The sequence below is a fragment of the Carex rostrata genome, chromosome 3 (genome assembly GCF_964058835.1).
Source record: "Carex rostrata chromosome 3, lpCarRost1.2, whole genome shotgun sequence".
In the NCBI taxonomy this organism is placed as follows: Eukaryota; Viridiplantae; Streptophyta; class Magnoliopsida; order Poales; family Cyperaceae; genus Carex; species Carex rostrata.
In genome coordinates this window covers 1,485,580-1,499,852 of record NC_135920.1, presented here as the reverse complement: position 1 = coordinate 1,499,852, position 14,273 = coordinate 1,485,580, and the positions used below count along the sequence as shown (strand labels likewise).

The following is a 14,273-nucleotide window of genomic DNA, read 5'->3' as shown; positions in this document are numbered from 1 at the left end:
GTATTTTGTGTGGCTAATTGTGTAGTTTTGTGTAGGTTGTTGTGGCATGACTTCACCGATCTTAGGGATCGGTGGAGAAAATAACTTTTTGTCTCCACCGATCCTTATTTTTTATAACTTTACTACAAACAATGTTTGCTCTGTTAAAAATATTAAAAACAGTTCTATTTTAAAAACATCCATAATTCCTCTGTTATTTAATTTATTATGATATGTATCTATCACCTGATTTCAACTAATTATAATTGAATTATTGAAAAAATTAACACGAGTCAAAGCAGCAGGTTCCATTTCTTTTTTTCATTGTCACTACTTAAAACTAACAAAAATCGAAAGCCCGGATAACTGAATGGTGGAGAAACAGAGACAAAAAGGATCGATTATTTTGGGTTCTTCGGGAAATAATAGGAATGCAGATATTTCTTACCGAATTTTTTATTAATATCCAAATTTAATTTTAAATTTCAAAAACTAACCGCCTTAGCAATGCAATTCGAAAAATACCCTTTCCGGGAAAAATTATAACGGAAACAGGCCCCATTTCCGTAAAATTTTTTTCCGGAAACAGGTGAAATCCGGAAATATTTTATTCGGAAAACGTTTGTTTCCGGAAAATTTTTTTACGGAAACAGGCCGAATTTCCGGAATTTTTTTTCACGGAAATGCATTAAATTTTGTTATAAATTCGCAGTGTGTTTACGGTTCGCTTTCATATCATCCGCTCTCTCTCTCACAGTAAGTTTAAATTTAATTAATTTATTATTTATAATTTAATTTATTTATATTTTAAATTTAAGTAATTTATAATTTTAATTTCATTAATTTTTAATTTCATTAATTTATAATTTCAATTTCATTTATTTCTAATTTAAATTTCATTTATTTGTAATTTAAATTTAGAAGTATTTAATTTGTAATTATTTAAATATGTAACTATTTAATTTGAAATTATTTAAATTATGAATATTGTCATATTAATTGAAAAAAATAAAAAATGGTGCTGAATAAATTTAAAAGTTTTTTTAATTCTAAAATAATTTTATTAATTCTGAAATAATTTTGATTAAATCTGAAATGATTTAGAATTGTTTTAGGAACTTTTTGCTTTTCGGATTCCTTACGGAGCTCTGACAGTCAGATCGACCGGTTTTCGATTGAGGTAATTTTATTTTCTTTATGCTATTTTTAATTTAATTTATATTTAATTACTTCATTCCATTTTTTTTTTTTTTTCATAATATTGTCCAGAAAATTTAGAATTGTTTACAACCTTCCAAAATGGTTTATAATAATTTAAAAAATTCCAATATAGTTTAGAATGTTGCCCTATTAATTTATGAAATTCCAAAATAGTGTAGAATAATTATTGAAAATTGTCTAGAATATTTTTACTAATGGCAACACAATTTTTAATTAATTATATGTTGTTATTTTTGAAATTGCCAGACCAATCGAAATTAAAAATGACAACTATTTGTGCGAAAATTTATACTGGAGGGGAAATCCAATATAATGATGACGGCTGCCAATTGACCATGTTATCCGTCAGTTTCTGAATCTGGTCGCGAGGGATACCTGGACCGGAGGTTGCACCATGGGACGAGTTTTCCCAATTATGTGGGCCTTTCCACATGTCAGCAAATGATGGACATGTATCTTCTGTTTCTGCGCCCCAATTCGGTTGAGATCCCGGTAACGGCCGGTGAATTTGAAATCGGGTCCACGACCAGTGTTGCAGAAGCATGGTGGGACCATGCATGCTTTTGCATGAAGGACTGGATGCGAGGCATAGATTTCTATATAAATAAGCGAGAACAGCTCCGCCCCAGTTGCACTTTCTCGGCTCGTCCAAGTTTTCAATCATGCCGAGATACCACAGCGGTATTCCGTCCCCGCTACTGTCAGCAAACATGGTATTCCCTAGCATGTCGAGGAGAAATCCACGAACATACCTAACCGTCAATTTTAAAATGTGAGTACATTATTAAAAATATCAAATACGAATAAGGTTGTAAATAAAAAAATACTAACCATTTCAATTGTTCGTCGTTCGCATCTGTTGGTAATGTTTTGAAGCGCTCACGGACAGCTTTTTTGGCGATAAGCATGTCGTACGTATTAGTTCCCCTCTTCTTCATGAACCCCTTCACTTCATCATCTTTCACCCCCAGCAACTCATACAGTCGGCCTTGAAAACTCGCCGAGTCTGTAAATCCCGTTATCGGCTCCCCCGTAATAGGCAAACCCCAGAGACAACTCACATCCTCTAGAGAAACTGTAATATATTTGACTTGTCAGTAACGAATAAAAAAAAAATTATTTAAATTAGTTAATACCTGTCATCTCTCCGAATGGAAGATGAAAAGTGTGCGTCTCTGGACGCCACCGCTCGACAAGTCCATGAATGAGGGCCGCATCGAGGGCGATATCGGGCAATGTCGCGAGCTGATATAAGCCCATTCGAATTAAAAACGGTGCGTACCTCTCATTATACTCGCATTTGTGCCGATAATGTCTCACGGATAAAATTTATGTACTCTACAATAAGGAAAAAATTAATTACAATATTTATTTGATTACTTACAGAGTTATGAAAAAAAAAAGAGTAAATGTTTACCTCCTTAGACGCCTCAGATATCCTGTGATTACCGTGAACTATCCACAACAGGGGGCTAAATCTATGCTTAAGTACTGGGTCTGCCATACTACAAAATTCGAACAATATTGTAAATCACCTTAAATTTTTTCAAATTATTCTACACTATTTTGGTATTTTTCTAAATTATTGTACATCATTTTGGCATTTTCTAAATTAATCAGACAATATTCTAAACCATTCAAAATTAAATAAATTAAATAAATTAAATAAATTAAATAAATTAAATTAATTAAATAAATTAAATAAATTAAATAAATTAAATAAATTAAATAAATTAAATAAATTAAATAAATTAAATAAATTAAATAAATTAAATAAATTAAATAAATTAAATAAATTAAATAAATTAAATAAATTAAATAAATTAAATAAATTAAATAAATTAAATAAATTAAATAAATTAAATAAATTAAATAAATTAAATAAATTAAATAAATTAAATAAATTAAATAAATTAAATAAATTAAATAAAAAAAAATTACCTTGAAATACGGAGGAGAGCTGGGTTGTGATGGGGAATTGGGGATGGGAGGACCAGCGGGACCAATGCATTTGTAGTGAGGCCTCCTTCCGTAAAAATTTTTCACGGAAACAGGCTGGTTCCGTAAAAATTTTTCCCGGAAATAGCATGGTTCCGGAAAAATTTTTCCCGGAAATAACCTCTGTTTCCGTTATAATTTTTCCCGGAAAGAGTATTTTTCGAATTGCAACGCTAAGGCGGTTAGTTTTTGAAATTTAAAATTAAATTTGGATATTAATAAAAAATTCGGTATTTCTTATGCTTCAACACCATGTAACAATCAAAAGTATCTTTCTGAAGACTTACATAACTTATGTAACCATCCGAGTGATGTTTAGATGAATAACCAAATGAGCGCTTGACTGCTTTAGTCCCACGGATGGCGACACAGGAGATCGAATCCCCAACATGCATATGCGGAATTCGCATCCTCTGAGATATCTCGAACTTTGAGTTTGAGTGTTTTTTTCTTTTCTTTTTTTTGAAAATCTCAACAGTTTAAACACAATTTACACGAATCTCAAAGCACAAATAATACTGGTCCAGCCCCGTATAGGCATTGTACACATCAGTCACGTAAAAGTTCAGATATCTCGAGGATCAGTGAGGTCCGATGTCCATCGGACTTACTTTAGTTCGATGGGCTAAATTACAATCCGATCTGATGCGTGTGTTCCATTTTAAAATACGTGCTTGTCTACTTTAATTTTAGTGTGCACATCTCTTAATAGACTCAATAAATATGATACCCATCGGACCTACTATACATGTTCTTCTCGAGAATACTCACTCCCATCTACGTGGCATTCCTTCCTTTACTGTTTCCTGTTAAGAGCTGGACCGACAAAGGTTGTCAAGGTATGATTTTAGGAAAAGGTTGCCCTTTTGGCTGGTTCTGTACCAGTTGGGATCTGGTTCGGTTACAGTTGCTGCAGAAATAATATTCATGTTGATGCTGTAAAATAATGTGATGATTAACATCCTGTCTGTATAGTTGCAGTGTTAAAGGTACAATTGAGAGGTACAAGAAGGCTTATAGCAATGATACTGGTCATGCAAACTCTTTCAATGAACTCACTGCACAGGTAATTAAACCATCTTATACTGAATTTTAAGAACAATGCAAAAGTTCTTTTGGAACAAATTTTAAGAACAATGCCCTCCTTAGCAGAACTCTTTTCTTTTTTATGCAATCTTTGGTCGAATTTCTTACCATTAGAAATGATTGATTATACTAAATGGAAGGGTAAAAGGGTAGAATGCATGAATATGTATCTTTGCTGATTTGTAGATTGGTATTCTCATTTGTAGATTGCTAATGAGATAACATCACTTTGTTTTTGTAGGCAATTAATTAATGATATAAGGACGAACTATGAGTCCGAGAAGGTAGAGATTGTTAACTTGGAAAAGGCAAAGGTACAAATCAATTTGTTTTTTCTTTATTAAAATTGGAATAAGGCATGGTTGCCTTGTGATTCTCAATACTTGAAGACTAGAATTTATTTATGTTTGAACTTAAATTTTAATAGTCTTGGGTCAAAAATACCCTTATGTTGAAAACTGGCAAATCAGAGAACATAAACTCTGATTCTGGTAAAATAAATAGGACAGATAGATAGAGGATTTAATTTCATGCAGTTTAGGCTTCAATTTTGATCAATTTGGATTTTTTTGCTATTTTTAATGAATTTTTGAAGTTCAGCCTTTGAAATGGGAAAAAACAGCAAAAATGACAGCACTGTTCCCAGTTTACCCCTGTGTTTAGGCTACTGTTTGGTATAGTTAGGAAGCCACAAAATTTATGAAACTTTACCAGCATATAGAACACCATGTCCTGAGAATTTTCATATAAAGAACATTAAATTTGGCTTAGTAAAACTCTTGGAATGAATTTCTAAAGTTGGCTACGATCCTTTCTTGACCTCCTGTGACAGATGAGCCAGTGCAGGCTGATCAAAAGTCTAAATCCAAAATCCACTTGTACAGTTAGATAGAGGACAGAAAAATAAGTGGTTTAGAGCCAAAGTTTTCTCCATTTGGATTTTTCTGCTATTTTCTAACTATTTTCAAAGTTAAGACTTTTCAAAAATATAAAAACAGCATATTATACATAATTTAGCATGATGTAACAGATGTAATTGCATCTTTTTTCAGACAGACCACCTGCAGCTTGTCAACAAGAACCTTCATGACCAGGTTATCAATTAATTCTAGGTCACAAGAAGATTTTAGTGTTTGTGGAATTAGCTCATGTAATTAGTATTGTCAAAATGTGATATTTAGATAATGTTGTATTATTATTGTGTTATTTAGTAAATGTGATATGAATTAATGTGGAATTAATATGTTAGCTGTTGTCTTATTTGTGTTATTTGATGTAATGTTGTATGTTGAAATGTCATGGAGAAATATAAATAACAAAATATACAAAAAAAATGTTGATAGAAGCATCAGCGATCGGTTTTTGGGTATCAGCGACCGGTTCCACCGGTATCTGATACCTTTTCATGACGTCAGCAAAAAACAACAGCGACTAAAAAATTTGGTCGCAGATAAAATATTAGCGACCGGATGACGTTATTCAGCGACCGGTGACGTCATCGGGAGAGTATCTGCGACAATGCCTTCTACGACCGGAGTATCAGTGACCGGTTACACTTTCTGCGACCGGCGACCGGAAAACCGGTCGCAGAAAGTATGTTTTGCTGTAGTGAAAATACATGTTCTTATTAGATTTTTCTTTTTAATTTCAAGCATAAACAAGAATAACCAAGTAAACGAAAAAAAATATTTAAAGGTACAAACCATAAACAGAAAGACAACAATACACGTTGTACCTTCTTTCTACCTCCAACCAGACCTACACACCATACTTTCTTACTACACATGCTTTCAATCTTCTTCTTCTTCTTCCTCTTCTTTTTCAAGGTTTTTATTCCCAAACAAGTTGGGATAGGTTAGAAATGAAATTCAACCAAAATCAACAACACAAGGACTTCCCAGGAGGTCCTCCATCCTAGTACTATGACAGAGTCAGGTGTCCTAGAACAAACTATTGTTTGTATTTCCTGTTCATATGATTGATTGACGATAGTCAATTTGTTGCCTAAAGTTGCATTGCTTATGGTTTATCTAAGTGCTTAGATTGAGTAGCAACCAAATGATAAAAGTAACCTTTAAAGTATCCATGGCCAAGGTAATCAACAAGGAACACTGATTACATGTGAGACTAGTGTGACGATTGAATGTTGTGATCTAATCTAATAGATCAACTCGGACTAGTTGTCGGTTCAATGTCATAGATGCATGTCATCGGATTTGACTACACGTGAACATCACTATGGATTCTATGTTTTGTCATTGATGGTTCACAGTGTTGTTGTCTTATGTCTAAGACTGGTATGCCTGCTTAAGGAATATGCATTAGTGGTTGGTGTCCAATGCTCTCTGTAAAAATAAGCCACATAGACATCTTCTCTATGTACACTACTTACATTGGATTATACACATATGTCAACTGGACTAATATCCCTTATTTGCATCCTGGTGTATGCAGAGTAAACTATGATATCACTGGGCCCCTTGATAGAGATTATATTATATGTTCACAACATGATTGACTTGCTGCAATCATGTATTATAATATAATGCTCACGTGCCAAGAAACATAATCGATGATATAGCGGGAATGACAAACATCATGTCTTGATCATGAGATATTGGAAACAACACAGACAGTGTTATACATTGCCTATAGTGGATCTACAATACTGTTTGGATACATATTGTCTGTATAATTGGATATTCAAGGCGTGTTGCTAGATCCTAACCTTGATAAACTGGAAATAAGCAGTTCCAGATTGCCAACATAATACAGATCCAAGTCGGTCACACCTATAAGGTCCCTTGGTCGAGATGTCATACCAGTTTATGACACCGTGCAGATATGTTGGAGACAACATGCACAACAAATTATATAATACATGTTATTATACTGTTCAACACTATAAGAGATATGAGGACATAATCAAAGCAGTTTGCAATTGGCTATGCAAATGATGTTTCGATTATGTGAGATGATTTAATCCTTCTATTTTGGTTGATGTGATGATTCCATAAGATAAATAATTATCATACGAGCATGTGGATATATGGTATGCGCGATTTGGACTTACGGTTCAAAATATATGATCATTTAAGTGAAGAGGTAAGAATGTTGACCAAGTCAAAGACGGGCATTGGTCAAACACGTTTTTGACCAAAAGTGAGATAGCATGTGGTTGGCTGGTCAACCACATGTGAGGAATTGAGGTTGCTTGGAGTTTAAGCAATGAATGAATATATTCTTAAATGGACCTTTGGTCCAATGGACCAATGAATGATATAATTAAAAAATGAGTCTCTTTGATTTAACTTGAGGTTAGATATTTATGAGGGCGTTTGCGTATTTCACGAAGTCTATTTAAGAAGTGTCTCCCTCCATTCTAAATACACACAATTCATTTGGCAAGATTCAAGTTCTAGAAACTTCCTCTCCCATTTCTCGTCTCTTCCATTAATCAAAGCTAAGGAGCAAGAAAGGAGCGACTATAAGCCGAGCTGCTGCCTCTCCCTAGCCGCGCCACCACTAGGATTGTCGGCCACCTGCTTCACCCGTCGTCGAATCGGCCTTGGAGGCTGATCGACTTGGAGATCGCGCTGCTACCGTGTCCGCCACCCCAAGCGGAGCACGCACCACCCGAGCCACGCCTCAGGCCATGCACCGCTGCCCGCTCTCGCACCGAGCCGAGCCTCAGTCGACCGCCGTATCTTGATCCGATCAGCCTAGAGTCAATTCGGATCAGACCCACGCTGTCCAAGTAGAGCCGAGCTCAGCCTTGCCTCCCTCCAAACACAGTCAATAGGATTATAGATGTAAATGTCCTATTATCTTGCCATCTAGAGCCACTACTAGAATGCTCCAAACACCTTCAACTGGAGTATTATATTCGGGTTGTAAATGCCCTATTATCCAACCATATAAAGACACTGCTATTGTGCTCCAAACACATTCAATTGGAGTGTTGTATTGGGATTGTAAATGCCCTATTATCTAGCTATATAGAGACACTACAAAAGTATTTTTGATGACTGTTCGCACAAAAGTATGCTACAAAGTTTCAGGTACAGATAGCTGTACCAGTTTAAAACCTTGAATCAACTCTCGTCTAAGACTGCAAGTGCACAATCCTATCCGTATAGTATAAAGGTATCGATCCTCAGGGATGGTATAATTCGACTCTAAATTCCTACTAATCTGAGTTAGGTACTAGAAGTGTAAAAGGTTGGGTTTGGTTTGTTTATATTTCCTAATTTCAAGTGACGATTCAATTAACAGTAAATGAAAGCAATTAAAGGTTTTGGTTTTGAACAATGATAAAAGGCGTTCCCAGGGTTTCAGGTTTCATCCCAAACTTTGCCCTCTCTGGACCTATCATCCGACTCGCATCATCTCTGATGCGACCCGTTTGATGCGACTCGCATCATCTCTGATGAGGGTCGCTTAGCCCTCGAGCTGAGCTGACATGTGTTCGTATCTAAGTTGACTTCTTGTGCGAGGCTTCAACCTGTAGCTCTCACCTACTGGTATCTAACCTAAATTGATTGTCTGGTTTGCTAGAAGTATCCATAACCTTTCGATAATGGAAAGTTCACCTCTCGGCTACTATTGATCTTAGATCTACCTCACATACTCAATCACAATTGCAAGAAACATCAAGGTCAAATTACTAGAAGAGATGCTATAGACATCTAACAGTAGACAATCAAGAATCAATCAAGCAATCAAAATCAAGCAATCAATGAATACTCAAACAAAGAATCACACAAGTTCAAACTTAGATCAAAACAACATGCAACTCAAAGACAAAGTTTATAGACTACATCCTAACCCTAGGAACTAAAGTTCTACTCAAACATGGTAAAAGAAAGCATAAAAGAGAGGGAGAATAGGCAGATCATGATGAAGCTCGAAGATCCAAGGTGGATTGGAAAGGATCTTGCAATCTTCTCTTCTCTTCTTCTTCAAGCAATCTCCAATCTCTCTCTTCTCTCTTGATCTCTGCTCTCTAAGTGATCTGGAATGTAAAGGGGGAAAAGCTCTCGAAATTCTGGCATAGGACCTGCTTTTATAGGCAACGGATCTGACATGGGGCTTATCGGGTTCAATTTGAATTGGGCGGCAACACGTGATGCGACTCGCCTCAGGTGGATGCGACTCGCCTCAGGTGGATGCGACTCGCATCATCTGGTCTTCAAGTGAGGAGTGAGGGTCGCATCGCAGGTCGCTTTGGGCTTTGATGCGACCTGCATCATGGGTGATGCAACTCGCATCAGATCTTCCTGAAGTCTGCCATTTGCCTGATTTTGCCCGATTTCGCCTAATTCCTGCAAAGTAAGAACCAAAACATAGCAGTACCACATTCTATGGATATTCAATGTAAAATGCACTATCTGTTGGTTCAAAACATAGATTTTTGTATGGAAACAAGTCGAAATAATAGGTCTAATAAGGTGATTGGACCATGAAATATGTATACTTTTGCCTAGGGTTTCATATCAATAACTTGACCAATTTTCATGCATTTAGGTTAATTTAGTTTAGAATTATACCAAGAATCAAGTTAATGCCGAAGTCTATTTAAATTACAGGAAATGGAGCAAATTATAGATCTTCTCGCAAGCTTTCCGAAAAGTGGTAGAACACTGAAAACAGAGTTACGGATAATGAGTTATGCCCATTTGAAGTTTGACTCACAACAGGACGCGGGCCGCGCACAGACAACAAGCGGGTCGTGTCGGTTGTGATGCGGGTCGCGCAGAAAGCCGACAGAGCAAATATGGAAATTTCAGCTTTCGATATCTTTTCGTATTTTGACCATATCTTGGTCATACGAACTCCGTTTTAGGCAAATAAAAGCTTGCTGGAAAGAGGACAACGAGATCTACAATTCTAGGAAGGTTATAAATCAGAATTTATAATGTGCAAATCGCAGAAATCATTTTAGAGAGGCATGAGCTGAATTTATTGTCATATCTCATGAGATCTTGATTGATTCACCTTCCATCCTTGGTTGCTTGCTCCCCAAGTCACAAAATAGCCATAAATAAGGGGGAGGCAGCAGGAGGAAGGATATCTCTCCTCTTTGGAAGCGATCTTTACACAACCACCATTATTCTCCACTTGGTTTTCGAAGGTTTGGAAGAGGGAGGCTCGGCAGGAAGCTTGTCTTCATCGGGTTTTATCATTTCATTATGAACTCTCTTTTCTCCAATTGTTTTATTAGCTTTTTGATCATTTCTGAGTAGATTTCTTAGTTTCTAGGGTTATGATGTAGTCAGAAACTCTGTTTTATTATGCATGTTTGAATCTGTGTTGAATATTTGTAATTATTTGATTTGAGTATTATTTTAATTGCTTGGTTGAAATTGATTGAATGATTCTTGATTGTCTACTGTTAGATGTCTATAGCATATGTTATAGTATTTTGGCCTTGATGTTTCTTTCAACCAGACCAAGTATTTAAGGTAGGTCTTCAAGACCAAATAGTAACTGTAAGGTGAACCTTTCTATTTATCGTAAGATAATGGATGTCTTTAGTAAACCGAACAAGTAACTTAGGTTGAATACCAATAAACGCGAGTTTAGGGGTTGGAAACCTAAGAAGGTGAAATTGCATTTCCGTCACCAAGTTTATTAAGCCAATAAACGAGAGTTGATGTTTAGGAACATTAGGTACGGTCAGTAGAGCCTTACACAAGGAACCGACATAGAAACTGAACATGCTGTATTCACTCGATGCCCACGCTGGTCGCGTCATAAGGGTCACTTCTGAAAGGAAGCAGGTCGCGTGAATGGTGCTGAGAGGCAAAGTGGAAGATGAAATATGAAACCCTGGAAATACCTTTTATTATCTGATAAAACCAAACTTTTAATTACTGTCATTTAATTATTGCAATCAAATTTAGGATCTTAAACAAACAAACCAACCATTTGCAGAACTTCTAGAACCAAATTAGTTTGAGTAATTGTCCATATTAGACTAGAACCGTCCTGTGGATCGATACCCTGAATATATTGCTCGATAGGATTGTACACTTGCAATCCGATTTGAAAGGTGTAAACAAGGTTAAAAGGTACAGCTTGCTGTACTGAAACTTAGTGCATACTTTTGTGTGAACAATTCCAAACACCATCAATTACAGTGTTATATTAGGGTTGTAAATGCCCTATAATCTTGCTATATAGAGACACTACTAGAGTAGTGCAAACACCTTCAATTGGAGTGTTGTATTAAGGTTGTAAAAGCACTATTATGTTGCCATATAGAGACACTACTAGAGTGCTCCAGACATCTTCAATTCCAGCGTTGTATTTGGGTTGTCAATGCCCTATTATCTTGCCATATAGAGACACTACTAGTGTGCTCCAAACACCTTCAACTGGAATGTTGTATTAGGTTTGTAAAAGCCCTATTATCTTGCGATATAGAGACACTACTAGTGTGCTCCAAACGCGTTGAATTGGAGTGTTGTATTGGGGTTGCAAATGCCCTATAATCTTGCCATATAAAGACAATACTAGAGTGCTTCCAACAGCATGAATCAGAGTGTTGTATAGGGGTTGCAAATGCCCTATTCTCTTGCCATATAGACACTACAAGAGTGCACCAAACACCTTCAATTGGACTGTTGTATTCGGGTGGTAAATGCCAAATTATCTTGCCATATAGAGACACTACTAGAGTGCCCCAAACACATTCAATTGCAGTGTTGTATTAGGGTTGTAAATGACATATTATCTTGCCATATAAAGACACTACTCGAGTGCTCCAAACACATTCAATTGGAGTGTTGTATTAGGGTTGTAAACGCCCTATTATCTTGCTATATAGAGACACTACTAGAGTGCTCCAGAAACCATCAACTGGAGTGTTGTATTAGGTTCGTAAATGCCCTATTATCTAGCCATATAGAGACACTACTAGAGTACTCCAGACACCTTCAAATAGAGTTTTGTATTAGGTTCGTAAACGCCCTATTACCTTTCCATCTGGAGATACTAATCGAGTGCTCCAAACACCTTCAATTGGAGTGTTGTATTAGGGTTGTAAATGCCCTATCATCTTGCCATCTGGAGACACTACTCGAGTGCTGCAAACACCTTCAATTTAAGTGTTGTATTGGGGTTGTAAATGCCCATATTACCTAGGCATCTAGAGACCCTACCAGGGTGCTCCAAACACCTTAAATTGGAGTGTTGTATTGGAGTTGTAAATGATCTATTATCTTGCCATATAGATGCTACTAGTGTGCTCCAAACACCTTCAACTGGAATGTTCTATTGGGAGATCTAAATGCCCTTTTAGGTTTCCAGATAGAGAGACTACTAGACTCCTCCCAACACCTTCAATTGGAGTGTTGTATTAGGGTTGTAAATGCCCTATTATCTTGCCATATAGGGACAGTACTAGGGTGCTCCAAACACATTCAATTGAAGTGTTGTATTGGGATTGTAAATGCCCTATTATCTAGCCCCATAGAGACACTACAAGAGTGCTCCAAACACATTCAATTACAGTGTTATATTAGGGTTGAAAATGTCATATAATCTTGCTATACACAAACACTACTAGATTAGTGCAAACACCTTCAATTGGAGTGTTGTATTAGGGTTGTCAATGCCCTGTTATCTTGCCATATAAAGACACTATTAGAGTGATCCAGACACCTTCACTTGGAGTGTTGTATTAGGGTTGTAAACGCCCTAGTGTGCTCCAAACACCTTCAACTGGAATGTTCTATTGGGAGATCTAAATGCCCTTTCAGGTTTCCAGATAGAGAGACTACTAGACTCCTCCCAACACCTTCAATTGGAGTGTTGTATTAGGGTTGTAAATGCCCTATTATCTTGCCATATAGGGACAGTACTAGGGTGCTCCAAACACATTCAATTGAAGTGTTGTATTAGATGTGTAAATGCCCTATTTTCTAGCCATATAGAGACACTACTAGTGTGCTCCAAACACATTTAATTGGAGTGTTGTATTATGGTTGTAAATGCCATATTATCTAGCCATATAGAGACACTACTAGTGTGCTCCAAACAAATTTAAAAGGAGTGTTGTATTAGGGTTGTAAACGCCCTATTACCTTGCCATCTGATGACACTAATTGAGTGCTCCAAACACCTTCACTTGGAGTGTTGTATTAGGGTTGTAAACGCCCTATCATCTTGCCATCCGGAGACACTACTCGAGTGCTGCAAACACCTTCAATTTAAGTGTTGTATTGGGGTTGTAAATGCCCTATTATCTAGGCATCTGGAGACCCCACCATAGTGCTCCAAACACCTTAAATTGGAGTGTTGTATTGGAGTTGTAAATGATCTATTATCTTGCCATATAGAGACGCTACTAGTGTGCTCCAAACACCTTCAATTGGAATGTTGTATTGGGGGTTCTAAATGCCATTTTAGCTTGCTAAATAGAGAGACTACTAGAGTGCTCCCAACACATTCAATTGGAGTGTTGTATTGGGGTTGTAAATGCCCTATTATCTTGCCATATAGGGACAGTACTAGGGTTCTCCAAACACATTAAATAGGAGTGTTGTATTGGGATTGTAAATGCCCTATTATCTAGCCCTACAGAGACACTACAAGAGTGCTCCAAACACCTTCAATTACAGTGTTATATTTGGGTTGTAAATGCCCTATAATCTTGCTATATACAGACACTACTAGAGTAGTGCAAACACCTTCAATTGGAGTATTGTATTAGGGTTGTAAATGCCCTGTTATCTTGCCATCTGGTGATACTAATCAAGTGCTCCAAACACCTTCAATTGGAGTGTTGTATTTGGGATGTAAATGCCCCATTATCTTGCCATATAAAGACACTACTAGAGTGCTCTAAACACCATCAATTGCAGTGTTGTATTATGGCTGTAAATGCCCTATTATCTTGCCTTATAGAGACGCTACTAGTGTGCTCTAAACACGTTCAACTGGAATGATGTATTGGGGTTGTAAATGCTCTATTATATTGCCAA

At 36.5% G+C, this 14,273-nt stretch overlaps 1 long non-coding RNA gene across 1 annotated transcript; it reads left to right on the top strand.

Annotated features, from left to right (window-relative positions):
- The first annotated feature begins 4,106 nt into the window (after positions 1-4,106).
- LOC144552067 (uncharacterized) lies at positions 4,107-5,466 on the top strand. Its single transcript, XR_013510946.1, has 3 exons — positions 4,107-4,264; positions 4,526-4,598; positions 5,337-5,466. It is a non-coding gene; the product is annotated as an uncharacterized LOC144552067 (long non-coding RNA).
- The last annotated feature ends 8,807 nt before the right edge of the window (positions 5,467-14,273 follow it).